Source organism: Ixodes scapularis, unplaced genomic scaffold (assembly GCF_016920785.2).
Source record: "Ixodes scapularis isolate PalLabHiFi unplaced genomic scaffold, ASM1692078v2 PGA_scaffold13__105_contigs__length_92229423, whole genome shotgun sequence".
NCBI classification, from domain to species: domain Eukaryota; kingdom Metazoa; phylum Arthropoda; class Arachnida; order Ixodida; family Ixodidae; genus Ixodes; species Ixodes scapularis.
Window position 1 is genome coordinate 87,593,114 of NW_024609839.1, and position 18,400 is coordinate 87,611,513.

Consider the following 18,400-nt stretch of genomic DNA (forward strand, 5'->3'; position numbering starts at 1 on the left):
AGGTCTGGCGACCTCGGATTATTGGAGCAGTATATAGCTGCTAGATGGCGTTCACTGTTAAAGTGCCCTTTGATAAAATTGCTATAGTCACTATTTTGATATAGCGAAGTAAAGTTTAACAACGCTACTGTTATGAAAATGTTTGCTACTTGTATGGTGAGAAAACTGAAATAGCGAAGACGTTCTTTTTTCAGAAGATTTTGCAAGGTATATGTACATGGGTAGCGAAGCTTCGGCCAAAAAGCGGTTCAAAACAAATCGCCAGCGACATCGACCTGGAGGGTCACGTGAAGGATGCGATTGAAGCGCGACTATGAGAGGTGGGGACAAACATTATCAAAATTAATTAGTTTGTGGCTAGAAGTATAATCATTGGTATTTTTAAACAAGCTAAATATAATTATTAGATAATATCAATCATATTTAACGCGCAACAAAATTCAAAACTGTCTTTGTTTTTGCTAATATTATGCATACTTCTTATTAGCGTCCTCTGTACGCCACTAGCAAAAAGGCCGACTAGCAATAGCGATATTTGCAGTTTTTTGTAGACCTCGTGGCGCGCAGAAAGGCAGTCTGCTGACGTCCGTCTGCTTGCTTGTGTTTGGGCCTCCACGTGCTCTTCGCTTTTAATTGTTTTAGCGGCAGTTAACACCGTTTCGGGAGTTTTGTTGTTTGCTCGGGCGTGATTATCCGAGTTACCTGAGCGGGAACTCGGCTGTCGTGCGCTTGGATCTTGGACGCTACTGCGCCTAAGGGGCTCAACGTCTTTTGCGACGATGAGCACAGCGCGATACGCAAAGAAACGGTGCTCCGTGTAAATCTGTGAAAGCAAGACCCGCACGGCTGGCATCTCGCTGCACCAGTTTCCCCTCGACTCTCGAAGGTGAGACTCCGCTACTGTCAGTGACATGCCTGCTGTGTGATGTATGCCCCTTGTTCGGTCTCCTCTTAACTCTTGTTAGTTTTACCTAAAAATATTAGGGTTGTCTGGATGTGCACAAGAAACTACACCTGAAAGCGTAATATGTTATACTAGGAATGTTTTAAATTCGAAATCACTCTGACTTCGCAGCGTTGTGTGCCGTCATTATAAAAGTGCCCACGATATTAAAATTTACCTGTACCGGCCTGGCTCTGAGGAGCCTAGTGTCGTGATCATCGGCGTGGTTATCAGTGGTACAACGCAGATATATAATAGGGCATCTGTGCGTAAGACTCGTGTTTTTACTCTTCATGATGTACACAGAGCAGTGATTTCATGCATTTGTTAACGTCCTTGCACTGATCTGCTTTGGTTTGTGGACATCTTGGCTACATTTTCTTTTCGTAAGTATTCATGGCACCCTCATAGCACCATGCCTTATCTGCAGGCGCGAAGCCTTGGGTTCGGTTCTGCAACAACCGAAGTCTACAGGGGAAGACTCCATGGCAGCTACGAGACAGGGTAGTTTGCTCCTTACATTTCGAGGAGTCAGCTCTCCTGCGCCCTGGACACCTCCGTCACAATGCGTTGCCAAGTGTGCTTCCCACAAAAAGTAAGCAGACCAATAAACCTTCCGTGCACTTTGTGACTAAGCATGGTTAACCCGCTCTTAGAAAAATGGTTACCACATGGGGTTGAAATATTGCTTTTGTGGGCTCATAACATTTTTATATTATTTGCAGGGACGACACATGGCGACATTTCCAGCAAAAGCTCTCCAGGTTCAACAGTTTTGCATGGTGAGCTTTTTCACTAAAACTAACATAAAGTGGCAGCAACTGCCAGCACCACTGCATTACCTCATGGTCTTTATGACTTGAGCATTTTGCAAAAGAACTAGGTGAGATTAGCTGGGAAAAGCTGGTTGAATATGGACAGAGGTACTGCTAGAAGTTCATTTCAGGCCCGTTTATAATGACATGTTTTACTTGAGGTGACGTAATCAACGTCACAGAGCATCTTTTGCCTTGCCGACACCCAGTCCTCCATAATAAAGCCGCCCATTAAAGAAAGTGATTTACATTTTGTGTTAAAATAGGCGAATTCACCATAAATTTGCAGAGGTGAGTGTGACACCCTCATTGAGCTACACATGCTTCGGCAGTTCAGACTCACGAAGCTTCTGTAGTCACCCTGACGACCAGTTTTCCGAAATGAAACTTTCGTGAGAACAAGGTGATTTTTTGTCGTGTGTTAGAATAGACACATAGGAAGGAACTCAACTACTCAATATTCCATGGCCAACTACACGCTAAATTTGCAGAGAGGATTTCGCCAGCCTCATCGAGCTGCACATACTCCGGCCACTCAGACTGGTGGAGTTCCTGAAGTCACCCTGACGATCAGTCTTCTGAATTAAACCTGTCATAAAAGAAGGTGAATATACTTTTTATGCATTCAAATAGGGGAATAAGGGAGGCCTTCCTCTTCCCCTTTGCTAGGTTCACATTAAATTTGCAGAGCGGATTTCTGTGGCTTCATTGGACCACACATAATCGTGCACCTTACTAGAGAACAGTCGACTAGGGGCCAATAATAAGTGGTGGCCGAATATTGCTTGTGCTATCTTTTTTATTCCCTTTTCTTTGTGAGCTTGCTTTCTCAAGTGGTAGAAACAGCGCAACTTGACGTAAAACAGGAAACAAGGAGTATACAGACAGGCGCAGTAAAAGTACACAGAGAGGCACTGTTTCTGCCAGCTTATATGAACGACCAACTCGTCCAACTTTCCACTCTGTTGAACTTGCTTTCTTACTTGCAGTTTTTACAAAAGCTTTTCTTTCTTTCTTTCTTTCTTTCTTTCTCGTTTTGCGGTTGATCACAGCTACGCTCTACGTCAAGATGCTGCTCCTGCTCAAGAGTCCAGCGGGGACGTGGCTGACATGGAGATTTTGGTTTCTTCACCGTCGCCTAGAGACTCTCTCTCTGGCTGTGCTGCTGGGCCTTCTCACAAATGTGAGTGCTTTCTATGATGCGAACTTTTTTCGTTTGCAGTTTTTTTTGTGAAGTTATAAAAGATCAGGCCGCAAAAATAAAAAGCCAAGGCTCGAGAAACACCAGGGGATACTAAACTTTATCTTGAGAGCAGATGACGCAAGGGGTCACATAACACCAGACCGACTAGCTGGCAGCTACAAATCGAAGTTTGTTCAAAGTTCACCACATTTTTGTTTCACGGTATTGTCATTGTCAAGCACACAAAAAGACAAAAAAAAATGTTCCACACGCAGGTGTTAACACCGTCAAATCAAAACAGCTGAACCGGTTTCACTGAATCATAAGTCTTCCAGCAAAACCTCACTTAAGACAGTGTTTTTTAAAGTTATCGAAAAGCTGCCGTGGTCATATGTGTGTGATGCTGAGCCTGTCATGGTCCCTTGTCCTATCTGCCAAACTTTAGTCCCCTGTTGTTGTGCGAGCGCTTCACTGTTACAATGCCATGGGCATAAGTAAGGTATGGTCAAGGTTTAAAGAAAATGCATTTCACGGTTTGGATGCCTATTCTGACTTGCATGTTTCTGTGTGCGCCCTTGTCTTTTCGGACTATCAGGTCTCTGGCCAACATGAAGCGCCTAGTCCAACATAAAGATGTACTGTTGCTTTCCTAAACTTGAATTGCATGTGTAGTTTGTCAAACTTGCGGTTCTTGTTTAAAGACACTTCAGATCATTGAGGAATGTTCTTGAGCGTGAATAGATTACACATTTAATAAATTGATGGCGTATGCAAGTTTTTCTTGGAGACCTAATCTGAGTCATTTGCCAAATTGCAGCACCCTGCAAAAGCCGCAGCATCGGCAACAAGAAGGTGAACGCCTGAGAGCCAAGGTGTGACAGCTTCAAGAGCGTAAGAAGAGGCTGCAAAGAAGGCTGCAACGACAACGTCAGATGAGGACTGTTGCCGAAGTCGTTGAGAGTGTCCGCGTTCATGTGTCTCCTCGTGTCGCCTCACTCGTTGAAGCCCAGCTTAGAATGAGCAATGTGAGCCGGTTTGGCCAGAGATGGTGCAGCCACAACAAAGCCTTGGCTTTAGGCCTCTACTTTCATAGCCCCAAAGGCTATAAGTATTACAGGCGACTGCTCAGGCTGCCATCAGTAAGGTCACTGCAGCTATGGCTTCAGCGTGTGCCACTAAAGATTGGATTTTACCCTGGCATTTTCGAGCTGATAAAGACGCGGGCAGCTTCTTTTCCTCGAGCCGATCGGGCCTGCAGCATAGTCTTTGATGAAATGCACATCAAAAAAGGGCTTTCATACAACCCCTCGTCTCACAGGTTTGAAAGACTTAAAGAACATAGTGGACAGCAAGACAAAAAACTGGCAAATGAGGCTCCCATGTTCATGGCGAAAGGAGTCGGAGCACCGTGGAAGCAGCCGCTTGGCTATTTTTTGCTCACACAGGCACACCTTCAGATGTACTAAAAGATCTCTTTTTCCAGTGCTATAGCGCCTTTGTGGACGCTGGCCCGAAGCCGGTAGCTGTTGCATGCGATGAACGGTGCCAGAACGTGTCTCTTTTTCAAGCATCGTAACTGCCGAAAAGCCTTACGTAGAGATCAATGGCAAGCCACTTTTTTTTCCTTTTCGATGCTCCGCACCTTTTCAAATGACTAAGAAACATGTTATTTAAATACGACTAAAAAGTTGGTGATTACATAGTGAAAAGTTCCTACATCAAGGAAGCTTATGAAAAGGACCGTAAACTTGAGATCGGTTCTATGCCAAAGCTGAAGGAGAAGTATTTTAATTTGACCTTCTCGTCAAAGATGTCAGTGAAGCAAGCAGCTCAAGTGTTTAGCAATCACTGCGCAGCTGCAATGTATGCCCTTGTTACTTCTTGGCAATTGCCAGCTACAGCTGTTCACACAGCGAGATTCGTTGAAAGAATAGACCGTCTATTTGACAGCCTAAATAGCTCGCAGAAATCTGCAAAGACGCCATATGCCTCTGCAATCTGTAGCGGCTCTATCCATGAGGAGTTTCTGAAAGGGTGCATTCTGGTTTTTAAGAGCCTGCAAGTACTCGGATGTGGAAGGCAGCCGCACTGCATTCGTTGCTTCTGCTTAACAGTTAGGTCTCTACTGCTGCTCAGCAATCACCTCACGGTTAATTGCGGTTTTTCCCACCTTTTAAGCTGCCATCTGAACCAGGACACCCTTGAAAACACTTTTGCTGTTATACGTTCAAAATCAGGTGCAAACACGAACTCCACTTTCCGTCAATTTCAGGCTGCGTTCAGGCACCTTTTGATTAGCAACCTATTCAAGCTGTCGGAAAAATCACTGTGCTGATGACATGTCTCTCCTTGCTACGTTCCCAGCAGGCCTTTTGGCACCTTCTCCTCGTCTTGCCTTAGGAAACACAGTCTTCCTTACCACGGCAGACGATTCGCCTTCAAACTACCCTTTGGCAATAGGAGAGAACAACATGGTTTATTTTGCTGGGTGGCTGGCATCAAAATTCCTCAAGGTTCATTCCTGTGTAGGAACATCCCAGAAATATTAGTTGAGGACAGAAAATGCGTGTTTTTCTGAGGGAAATCAAGTGCTCTTGTATTTGACTGTGAAAGGAACTGCTGACTCCCACTTTGGAATCCTTTCAGTTCCTTCTGCTTCTTTCATATTATTTGTTGAAGCTTGTGAGGAAGTCTTCGAGACATGTATCAACAACCTAATTCCTATGGAGAACGTAGGGCGGACTCTTTGTGTCCTTTTTAACCAGAAGATTTCAAAGTCTCTGACTGTATGTGACAAAACTGTTTATGATAATTTGTTTTCTCTGATTGCCAGAGTCATTCTGCACTGGTTCGCGCGGAAAAAAAATGCTGACTATTTGATACAGTAGCAAAGTGTAAAGCTAGGCAGCAAGTGCGCAGACTACGTATGTGAGACCACCCAGAGTACTTTTTAAAGCAGTGCAGGCATGTTCTATTCGAGCCTTTCATTTTCTTCGGTTTCTTGAGGAGTAATGTAGTCTTCTAACTTATTCACATATATAGAGTTTAAAGCTGTGAAGCAAAACTGGCTTATAAAGTGCGGCATACCACAGGGCTCCAAGAGGGTTTACTCCACTTGGCTTCCTTGACCAGCACCAAACAATCGCTGCGTTGCAGTGTAGCAGCACCAGCAGATGCAAGTTAAGATATTTTCAGCATTATGTTTCCTTGCCCAATGATTGTGTAGAAAAGTGTAGCTTTTTTGTGTATTGCAGTGTTGGCCTCAGTTGTCGTCGGAACACTGTGGAACCTCCGAGTTATTAGTGGCTGCCTATCAACTGTCAATGTCCTCACAACATCCAGCCGATTGTACAATGTCTTATGTTATAACAGTGTGCCTTATGTACCGTTCTACTAATTTTTTTCGACCATGACCTTTTGAAAATAGTTGATACCGATTGTATAATTCTAGTGAGTAATCCGAGTCAATGATTGTAAGTGAATAAAACAAATAAAACGCGACTGTTAAAGCGACGTTGGACTTGCATTAGAGTTACTGTTGTGTATTTTATACGCCCAACACACTCCAGCAATTTGATTCACTCTTTTTTGTGACATTACATAATTTGCTTTAAGGTTTCTCACATATTTCCCAGGGATCCTGAAGGAACAAAGAGCAAAACACTGCGGCTGGAGTTTGACCACAGTGCAAAGACACGATGGTGTGACGAAATGAAACTACTCTCATAGCAGGTCGGCTAACAAAGTCGGCGGCAGAAAAAAAACATTTCGAACAAAATATAAGAGCAAGGGCAAATAAGGGTGTAAACGATCCAGTATTTCAGTGTAAACACCCCAAGAAAAGCCCGAGACTGCAGGTAAAAAGAACGACATATACACTAGAAAGTATCAAACAAAGCTCAAACACGGAGCTATGTTTGAGACTTTTTAGTGTATATGTCGTTCATTTACCTGTGATCTCTGGATTTTTTTTTTTAATTTTCGCGCCAAACCGCACGCACGCATGACGTCACGTTTTTTTCCGGAAGTGTCGTCATTTCCTGTTGATTTTTTGTTCCGCCGGAAGTGTCCCCACGACTCACAGATGGCGCTAAAGCAGCTCCATGGGCCGCCATTTTTTCGACATGTGGGCTTCTATGGAAGCTTAATATACACCAGCTGAACAACCCAAGCACACAAATGTAAGAAGGACGAGAGAGACGCATTCAACCGCTGGACTACCAACTGAAATTTAATGAAACACTTCATCTTCATCGACAGGCTAGGATCAATCATACCTAGCTTGCCTCACTTCTTCCTCTTTTTCCTCATTATTAAACTAAGGCATCCTCCTCGTCTGTCTACTTGTGGGCGGTACTTCCCCTCGCAAGAACGTTCTCTCTTCTCTGGTTAAGGTCACAGAGGGTGAACTAACACACATGTCCCCTTTCTCTTGTATGTTTAAAGCTTCTAAAACCTCGCGTGCAAACCGGTTTCGATGGTGCCCCATGACGGTAACTTTGTCTAGGTTCGCCTTGCACTTGCAGTCGCGGCAATGTAGGGCTAAGTGACCTGCTGCCGTCAAGGTCTTCAAGCTATTGGCATGTTCCCGGGTCTTATCATTTATACACCGTCCGGTTTGGCCGATGTAACAGCGGCCGCATGTCAGGGGTATGTGGTATATAACCTCCTTGTCGCACTGGGCATAAACCGTCCTGTGATTGGTGCCACAAACCTTGCCGTTGCTGGTTTGCCCTTGATTAACCCTGCGGCACAACGAATAGGCCTTATTGGGCGCCGAACACAGCACTTGTACCTCATGTCGATTGGCCATCTTTTTTAACCTATGCGTAATCCCATGAATATATGGAACAACCACAAACGGTCTTCTTTTCTTCTTTGGCTGTGTGGAAGGGTCGTTGCGTCCGCAAGTCGTCTTGATGGTGCGGCAAATTCTTTCGCACACGGAGGCAATTACATGTCGCGGGTAGCCCGCGTCTTCGAGTCTGGATATTTGCATCTCAAAACTTCGGGAGAGCTGATGCTCACAGGATTTCTTCAGGCTAGAAAACAGGGCTGTGAAAGCTACCGCCTGCTTGACAGTTTTTGAATGCTGCGACGAGAAGGGGAGAAACCCTTTCCCTGAACGGGCTTGGTATCTCCAGCAAACATGTTCTGCTCTGAACTCCAAGACCAAATCCAGAAACTTGATGATTTTCCTCTCTGGAAGCTCATGCGTGAAAGTGAGCCCCATACATGAGTGCTGAAAACTCCTCAGGATGTTGTTGAGGCACCCGTCGATATGATCGTCAACTTCTGTAGTGCATAAAATGAGGAAATCATCGACATACCTAAATATCGCCGCGATTCTTGGATCTTTAATACTTTCTTGGATGGCACGCCCGCACGCTCCGAGAAAAACTTCACACAGATGTGGGGCCACTTTGGATCCTATGCATACGCCGCTTCTCTGCACATAGTGGCGATCTTGGTAGGCTACCACCGTGGCTGATAGGTAATAGCCCAAAAGTTCTAAGAAGGTATCTACTTGCATCCCTGCCGCATTCTGGAATGACGTGAGGCCTTGATCTTCTATGTTTGACCGAAGAACTTGTAGTAGACGTGCATGCGGGATGGAGTAGTACATATCTTGAACGTCCATCGAAAACCCAGAAACGATGATGTTCCCTTTTTCTTTAAGAAAAGAAATCACATTTTCAGAATTGGAAATCCGGAAAGGGTCTTGCATCAAAACAAGGTTGATCTTTTCGGTGAGAAATTTGGACACGCAAGCTTGCCACGTGTTCCTCTCCGAAATAATTGCCCGGAACGGACTTCCCTCTTTGTGCGTTTTGACGGAGAAGAACACCGTTAACTGGTCAATCTTGGCTGCCTTGATCTTGGAGCACAAACCCCCTTGATGATTTTTCTCTAGTATCGTGAGAATGGCTCTTTTTGTTACTTTAGTTCTATTGACATCCACCGGAACGAAATTCTTGTCCATGGCTTGAAGAGCTTTCTCTCCAAAAGCCCCTGAGTCAAGAACCACAAATCCTCCTTCCTTATCGGAAAGGCAAAGTTTAAGATCTTTGCCTCTCAGTTCTTGTACGGTCGGTCCGAAGCTCAGACGTGGGAGGGCTTGATGCTTAAGGTTTGCAAAAACCTGAATTCCTTCATCAATGACCTGCGGGCTCCTTTCATGTGCTGCTTTGGCAGCTATGTTCCTTACAAGCGCTACTTGGTCAACGGCTTCAAGCTTAGGCGCAATGGCATATTTTGGTCCGTGCCCCAAAACATGTTTAGCCCGCGCAGTTAGATCAAAATCCCCAATTAAATGGGGTGGAGACAATTTTGGATTCGCTTGGTTTTGGCGATGTAAGGACAGATGACGACGCCATATCGGAAGAAAGCGTGAAACCCAAAGGAAGTTTGTAGTATCGTTGGTCGTCCTCAGGTAAAAGGAAAAGGCAGAGTGATTTGGGCATTTGACACGTAAAACGTCAGTAAGAAGACGCACCTGCCGCCATTTTTCAGACCTGAGTATCTTCGAAACCCGCTGGGCGTGTCCCTGCGATGGCTGAACCGCTCCGAAGAAAGCCTGCACATCTTCCAGTATGATTTTCTTTTGTATGCAGCGTGTGAGCAATCTGGCTTGGCAGATGTTGGTTGCAATGAGGAGGCTTAGTCCCGCCGAATCGATGAGGTGAAAATTGGACATGAAAGAGCTCAGGTAACTAGAAAGGAAACTAACCACCGGAAAGAGTTGAGCACGTTGGTTACACATACTTAATATACACCAGCTGAACAACCCAAGCACACAAATGTAAGAAGGACGAGAGAGACGCATTCAACCGCTGGACTACCAACTGAAATTTAATGAAACACTTCATCTTCATCGACAGGCTAGGATCAATCATACCTAGCTTGCCTCACTTCTTCCTCTTTTTCCTCATTATTAAACTAAGGCATCCTCCTCGTCTGTCTACTTGTGGGCGGTACTTCCCCTCGCAAGAACGTTCTCTCTTCTCTGGTTAAGGTCACAGAGGGTGAACTAACACACATGTCCCCTTTCTCTTGTATGTTTAAAGCTTCTAAAACCTCGCGTGCAAACCGGTTTCGATGGTGCCCCATGACGGTAACTTTGTCTACGTTCGCCTTGCACTTGCAGTCGCGGCAATGTAGGGCTAAGTGACCTGCTGCCGTCAAGGTCTTCAAGCTATTGGCATGTTCCCGGGTCCTATCATTTATACACCGCCCGGTTTGGCCGATGTAACAGCGGCCGCATGTCAGGGGTATGTGGTATATAACCTCCTTGTCGCACTGGGCATAAACCGTCCTGTGATTGGTGCCACAAACCTTGCCGTTGCTGGTTTGCCCTTGATTAACCCTGCGGCACAACTAATAGGCCTTATTGGGCGCCGAACACAGCACTTGTACCTCATGTCGATTGGCCATCTTTTTTAACCTATGCGTAATCCCATGAATATATGGAACAACCACAAACGGTCTTCTTTTCTTCTTTGGCTGTGTGGAAGGGTCGTTGCGTCCGCAAGTCGTCTTGATGGTGCGGCAAATTCTTTCGCACACGGAGGCAATTACATGTCGCGGGTAGCCCGCGTCTTCGAGTCTGGATATTTGCATCTCAAAACTTCGGGAGAGCTGATGCTCACAGGATTTCTTCAGGCTAGAAAACAGGGCTGTGAAAGCTACCGCCTGCTTGACAGTTTTTGAATGCTGCGACGAGAAGGGGAGAAACCCTTTCCCTGAACGGGCTTGGTATCTCCAGCAAACATGTTCTGCTCTGAACTCCAAGACCAAATCCAGAAACTTGATGATTTTCCTCTCTGGAAGCTCATGCGTGAAAGTGAGCCCCATACATGAGTGCTGAAAACTCCTCAGGATGTTGTTGAGGCACCCGTCGATATGATCGTCAACTTCTGTAGTGCATAAAATGAGGAAATCATCGACATACCTAAATATCGCCGCGATTCTTGGATCTTAAATACTTTCTTGGATGGCACGCCCGCACGCTCCGAGAAAAACTTCACACAGATGTGGGGCCACTTTGGATCCTATGCATACGCCGCTTCTCTGCACATAGTGGCGCCGAAGTTTTGAGATGCAAATATCCAGACTCGAAGACGCGGGCTACCCGCGACATGTAATTGCCTCCGTGTGCGAAAGAATTTGCCGCACCATCAAGACGACTTGCGGACGCAACGACCCTTCCACACAGCCAAAGAAGAAAAGAAGACCGTTTGTGGTTGTTCCATATATTCATGGGATTACGCATAGGTTAAAAAAGATGGCCAATCGACATGAGGTACAAGTGCTGTGTTCGGCGCCCAATAAGGCCTATTCGTTGTGCCGCAGGGTTAATCAAGGGCAAACCAGCAACGGCAAGGTTTGTGGCACCAATCACAGGACGGTTTATGCCCAGTGCGACAAGGAGGTTATATACCACATACCCCTGACATGCGGCCGCTGTTACATCGGCCAAACCGGGCGGTGTATAAATGATAGGACCCGGGAACATGCCAATAGCTTGAAGACCTTGACGGCAGCAGGTCACTTAGCCCTACATTGCCGCGACTGCAAGTGCAAGGCGAACCTAGACAAAGTTACCGTCATGGGGCACCATCGAAACCGGTTTGCACGCGAGGTTTTAGAAGCTTTAAACATACAAGAGAAAGGGGACATGTGTGTTAGTTCACCCTCTGTGACCTTAACCAGAGAAGAGAGAACGTTCTTGCGAGGGGAAGTACCGCCCACAAGTAGACAGACGAGGAGGATGCCTTAGTTTAATAATGAGGAAAAAGAGGAAGAAGTGAGGCAAGCTAGGTATGATTGATCCTAGCCTGTCGATGAAGATGAAGTGTTTCATTAAATTTCAGTTGGTAGTCCAGCGGTTGAATGCGTCTCTCTCGTCCTTCTTACATTTGTGTGCTTGGGTTGTTCAGCTGGTGTATATTAAGTATGTGTAACCAACGTGCTCAACTCTTTCCGGTGGTTAGTTTCCCTTCCATGGAAGCTTCGCTACCCATGTACATATACCTTGGATTTTGTCCTCAATACAAGAGGTTATGTGATTGTTACGAATACCGTAAACGATTTAATATTTGTGAGGGCCTATTTTTTAGAGCGCAGCTCTTAGGGGCCCGTTCCCGGCTTGAGCGGCGTCGCCGTCGCCGTCGCCGTCGCCGTCGGCGTCGCCGTCGGCGTAACCAAGGTCATCCCAAGGTCACGTGACCCCCAAGGTCACGTGACCCCTCCAGGTCACGTGACCCCTCCCAAGGTCATCTCAAGGTCACGTGACCCCACGTGACTCCCAAGGTCACGTGACCCCTCGAGGTCACGTGACCCCTCCCAAGGTCATCTCAAGGTCACGTGACCCCAAGACCCCACGTGACCCTTTGAAGGTCACGTGACCCCCAAGTCACGTGACCCCTTTGAGGTCACGTGACCCCCGAGGTCACGTGGTCTCCTCCCCAAGGTCACGTGACCCCCAAGGTCACGTGACCCCTCCCAAGGTCATCTCAAGGTCACGTGACCCCAAGGTGACCCCCACGTGACCCCCAGGTCACGTGACCCCTCTGAGGTCACGTGACCCCTCTGAGGTCACGTGACCCCCGAGGTCACGTGACCCCTCCCCGAAGTCACGTGACAACCCCCCCCCCCCCGAGGTCACGTGACCGCCCCCCCGGAGCATATTAAAGAATGAGGGGAGGAGGAGGGGTCTACCCTCCCCTCAGTACCCTTCACTCCTCCTCCTCAAGAGCTGCGCTCCAATTCGGCGTTACAGGGATTTGTAAACGGCTTTCACTTTTTTTAGACAAACGTGATTAAGAAAATTTAGCAAAAAAAATTAATCGTGCAAATCGATTAGCCTTTTTGGTAGCAAATATATACAATAACATTCCCAATCGCGGATTTTTGTTCCCGAGAAGTATTTCCGAAACTTACAGTTCGCAAAATTCGCGAAATGTCGAGCTCGCCACATACAGTCGTTTACAGTATATGAAAGAACAACTACGGATTGTTTTAATTCCATTCCCGACAAAAATAGCGCAGCTCCTAACTGTATATCGGGCTATCTTTCCTTTATCTTTGAATGAATGACTACAAACGCCTATTTCTTAAGCAAACAAAGCACATATGAACGCCGAAAAAAGAAAACGACAAAATTACGCATCAAAAGCAGTTTGCTCGAATTCAACGATGCCTCGAATGGCATTTTGCGATGTTTCACCCAGCCATGTCAACTTCACGCGGATGTAGAGATTCTGCACAAAACAAGGTTTGAGAGGGCAAATCCAAAAAGGTATTGACAAAGTTCCGGTTTAGGAAAAAAGTATTTATACCGAAATAGATTGTACTTCGAAAAAAATAAGAATGGTCTGAAGGTAACTGTGGCAACGAGGTCTTAGAAGCTTGGAGAGCAGAAATCATAACGTAGGTGTCACTATTGAGGAAAACAAAATGCTGTGTTCCGGACATTGTCGCAATACAAATATCTACAGGGTGTTCCTTTTTAATTGTGACATATCTTCTTTTTTAAATCGTTGAAGTTAGATTTACGCGGTTTGTGCAGGTGAGTTATAGGCCAGGGGGACAGAGTATAGGAGACTGATCGTAACAATCAGACGGCCCATTAATATAAAATGTGTTGATTTACTTTTTAATTAGTGAAAATAGACATATGGTTCCAATTAGAAGCTTACTGAACGTTATCAAAAACCACTAAATCAACTGTTTTAAGGAAGATAGCGCAACCCAACACTGCTTCTTTTTTTTTTTTTTTTCTTTTTTGAGAAGTCAAATAATCGCCCAAAGAAACGTTTTGGCGGAGTCACCAAGAGCCAGAGGAACGCGGAGTTCGGCTTATGTTCGCGCTTCGTGCGTGATTATTGCTTTTTTTATGTTCTTATCGGCTATGGTGCCCCAATATCATTGGTTGCAAAATGATCCTAACTCGTATACCCTGCGTTTCTTAATTTGACTGTGACTATAAGCGAAGAAGGCGCTAGCTCGTCTAATACCCCTGTAGACGGGCACCTAAAATGACCTTTACGCCAAAGGACCTTTAGTGTAAATGTCACTTAGGCAGTGCCACACGGCAACTCAAATGAAATTTAGCGTAAAGGTCCTTTTCGTGAACCTGAGTTCCCGCAACTCCTTTACGGCTGCTAAAGGCCTACTGTCGTTAGCAGCGGTCTACACTATAGAGAAGCGCATTGAAATAAAAAGATCGTACCAATATTTAAAATCAAGGCGTTAGAAATTTTATTATTGAAAAAGAACGTGGTTCACATATATTCTGTTCAAACCTCGCTCTACGAATAGTTTTCTGTACTCACGGCCCCAGCTATATAGTAGGCCTCGTCGTCGCCTGCTTGCGTCGTCCGCTTCGGTACTTTGGTTTTCCTCCTCTCGATTTTCCGTACAACCGTAGTTATATAGCTTTTATTTCTCTACTTATATTACTATCTGTACTGTATATATTTAATGTTTTTTGTGCATATATATTTCTGTATCTCACTTTCGCGTCGTGCGATACGTCGAACCACGGAGGAGCGTCCACGAGAGGGGTCACCGCGCTTCCTTCAGAGGGTTGAGGCGACCTGGGCGCTGATACGACTTTGGGAGGATCGTTTAAAGGACCTCCGATGCGTGCGATGAACCACGAGCGCGAGCACGACACCGAACCGAACAAGGCAAAAGCGTAGCAGAAGCACGGAAAGGACCAGGAGCACGGAGCAACGTTGGGACTGAAGCGGGAGACACCCAGGGTTGCCGCTTATCGCCAAAAAACCACTTTACTTGGGCTTGGAGGGGACTTTGTTGTAATCACTCGACTGAGCTCGTCATTTTGTCTTTTTTAATATATTGTTCGCTTCAGAAAAAATTTAAAAAATATATTTATTTCGCCAGAATATTACTTTTCCTGCGTGAACATGATTTATGCGTTTGAACCGGGTTTACTACGGTTGATCGAATGCCATATCATCGACGCACGTTTTAGAGAATGGGCACGTTTTACCGAAGCACGGTTTAAAGAAAGCAGAACCTCAGTTTAGAGAAACGCCGTTTATCGAAAAGGGGACGCTTTTTTAAAAAATAAGGCTTTCCTACTTCTCGCGTGTATCACTGGTGCGCGAGTTAAGCCATGCCCCCCGCAGCGCTCACGCCGCTTCGCGACGGAAGTCTGCGGCGGCTCATTACAAAAATGTTAATTCACCTGAATTACCCGTACACGCCGCTTCGCGGCGGCCGAAATCGCTAAAAGGAGGCACATCGCCATTTTCTGTAAACTGCGTTCTCTGTAAACGCATTCGATAAACTGGGGCCGGTAAAACGGCGTTCGCTAAAACGAGCTTCTTTAAACCGCATGCCTCCGGTTTTAACCGAGCTACGAGACTTCAATCGCTGTAAACATCGTCTAAATGACATCTAGTTGCGCTGTCTGGCACGGCGGTAAAGGTCATTTGAAAATCCTAAAGGCCAATGGCGTAAAAGTCCTTTTAGGTGCCCGTCTGACACGGGTATGAGGGTTGGCATCCTGGCGTGGACGCTCATTGAAAACCGGCGCGTAGGCGGCCGCAGAGGAGCAATCCGGATCTCCGACACGGTTGCAGGGAAACCCTGACGGTCGCTGATGAGTGCCCTTGAGCCGGATCGAGCCAATAAGCCCGCGTTCATTAGGCGCAAACACCGGGTCGGACTTCCCCTCGTTGGATCGCGGCGTTGCCGAGAGCTTGCGCCTGTTGGTTTTGTCAAGGGTGTACGCCTAACTCCCTCACTCCGGATGTCGTCGAGCGGGTGTCAATGTCACTTCACATGCGCCGACGCGGTAGGAGATTCCAGATGCGTGGGCGTTTGGAATGAACCCCCGGATCAGCTGGAATTCGTAGTAATTTTATCGGGGATCGGTAATGTAAGGGTAGAACTAGATTTCTAAGGTTAGGACAGTACTCTATGATATCTGGAGTGATTGCTGTCCCCCGATGCAGGGAGAGCCAATCGCTGTACTTTACGGAGGGAACTCGCTGATTGACGGGGCTGATGTTATGCTCAAACCCCAAAGAAAACAGTATGCGATGTGGCACTGAGCACGTTGAAACGCAATGCTAAACGTCACAGCGCCAACCGGTTTTTTATTTTTATTTTTAAAGGTTTGAACATATTATTATTTTCGTCAGTGGCCGAGCCTCTCATTTGATTGCAGCGATCTGCTCTACCAAGTGCTTTAGAGGAGAGTCAGACGTTCTGGATTTTTCAGAGTGCACCTTGTACGGCGTTTAACGCAGAACATCACGCTAGGCTATTGTGGTGCACAATGAGGAAGCAGAACGCGAAGTCTAATCGGTTAAGACGACTAAACTTTTGTTCGCGAGTGTTTAAAACTGTAACGGAGGTTTTATACCGTGGTATGATTCTGAACACGATCCTAACATTATATGTTGGGGCAGAGCGCTACGGCTTAAATAGATGACTTAAGTTTGACTGTAGGTGTTAAATAACAAGCGCTTGCACATACACCGAATACACGTATGAATTTGAGAGCTCTCATTATCGGGAAAATCTGACCTGGTTTTTACAACGTTTAAGGGCTCGTTGTGTCGTTAGCAACCAGGACAATGTGCATTCTTGTGATTTTCTAATTGTCCCTCACGAATATTTTTTTTTTCTGGATATCTATGAAAAACGAACTATTTTTTGGGGGAATATAATCACAAAGGCGTTTGAGACACACGCGTGATGCGATTTTAATGTCCAATGTACTTGGGTTATTACTAAATGTTATTACTAAATGCATTTATATGAAAGGTATTCAAATATTTCACGAATAAGCATACAATCTTGGCGCTCAGGGTTCACGTTTCGTGCGGTAATAGACCAATAATCGACCTGCCTCTGATTTGAAGGCTCCTTAAACTCTTTTCGGATATCACCGACAGCTCGCGCCCTCAAGAAGACCGCGACCCACCTTTGCCATGAAGTCATAACCATATGTGCCATTACCTAAAATTAATAAACTCACCGTGACCTAAACGCGCGTCTTAAGTACAGTACAGTTCGGGGGTGGCCAGGCGGACCTGTGCAGGGAGCCATACAAATAACCATCATAAATAAAGAGCCGCTGTAAAAAAAAAAAAAAAAAAAACGTGGCAGCTTTTTTTTTTTTTTAATTATTGAATTTTGGGGGTTATACCGAATTTCGCTCGTAAAGCTATTGCGCATTATGTTGTTGTTGTTGTTTTTTTTATTGTGCGTTGGTGAAGCAAGCACTTTGAAGTTCTACTCAAATTACATCATTGCAGTTCCGAGCACCTCAGATAGATGTTTGTTCGTAAGAGTTCTGATTTTACTAGAGTGACTCACACCAGTACATATGGTAGCACGGCTGCGAAAACGCAAGGTATTTAAAAAAACAATATATATGTTTTTTTTTATTTTGCAGAAAGGGGGAGGGGAGAGGGGGGGGGGGGAGTTCGCTGACCAGGTGGCCGCGAATCGCAACTGAACCCGCAAAGAGCCGCAGTTTTGCCACCCCTGCTCTAGGCCAAGGTACGGCTTCAAAACAATCCCGCGCGCGCAAAACCCTAGTACAGTGAGGTGGACCTTTTGCGCATGCGCCGTGCCGATAGCAGGCGCTAGAGCAGCGGTGTGACGTCATAGCCGGGTGTTTATGTATACCGACCGGGCAATGAAAATTGATTGGGCACATATAACGGCATCAGACGGATAATTCTCGCAACACTCAGACAGGCCGCGGGCACAGTGATTGGTCCTGATCTTGAGCTCGAACGTCCGAGTGCCCTAGCTGCCCAACTCCAACACAAAGTTTGTGTCCAGTCGTTCGGAGGCATCCACGGCTTTCCCAAATGTGCCTTCTTTAGCCGCCAGGGGCGCAACTTCTAGCAAGCCGGCCGAGACCACTCTTGTTCACCGCTCCGGGGCTATAGCTGTTGGAGTAGGAATAACGGCGACAGGTTCGGGGCGGGCTTCAAGGCCGTCGGTTGTACGCACGTGTGGTGACGACATTAAAGCCTTCCGTCGAGTATCGCACGCCGATATCGGGAGGCCCGCTTCTCTGCCTCGCCTTTTCCGGATCGCTATTACGCCATCCCGCCTTTTTTTCCTTACTCGTCGATTTTTCTTTTAACAGGATCAGTTTGTACGATGGAAATCTTTTGAGTCCGCCTTTGTGATAAGAAAAAAACTGGTATTTTAATCGATACTTGCTTTACTTGCCTGATCGAACAATTACTGTATTCTCCGTTTCGTATATTATGTACCATTTTCTTGAAAGCACTGACGCGAGCGCGACGCTTAAGGAAGGACACTGGTTGACTTAGTGTTGGCTCAACGAGAGTTCTTTCGAAAGTTAAGACCTCGCACCTCTAGAGTGTGTTCCCGAGAACTTGTCAGTGTGCAAGAAGGTTCAGCTGGCGCTAGTGTGCTGTTGCCAATTAAAGA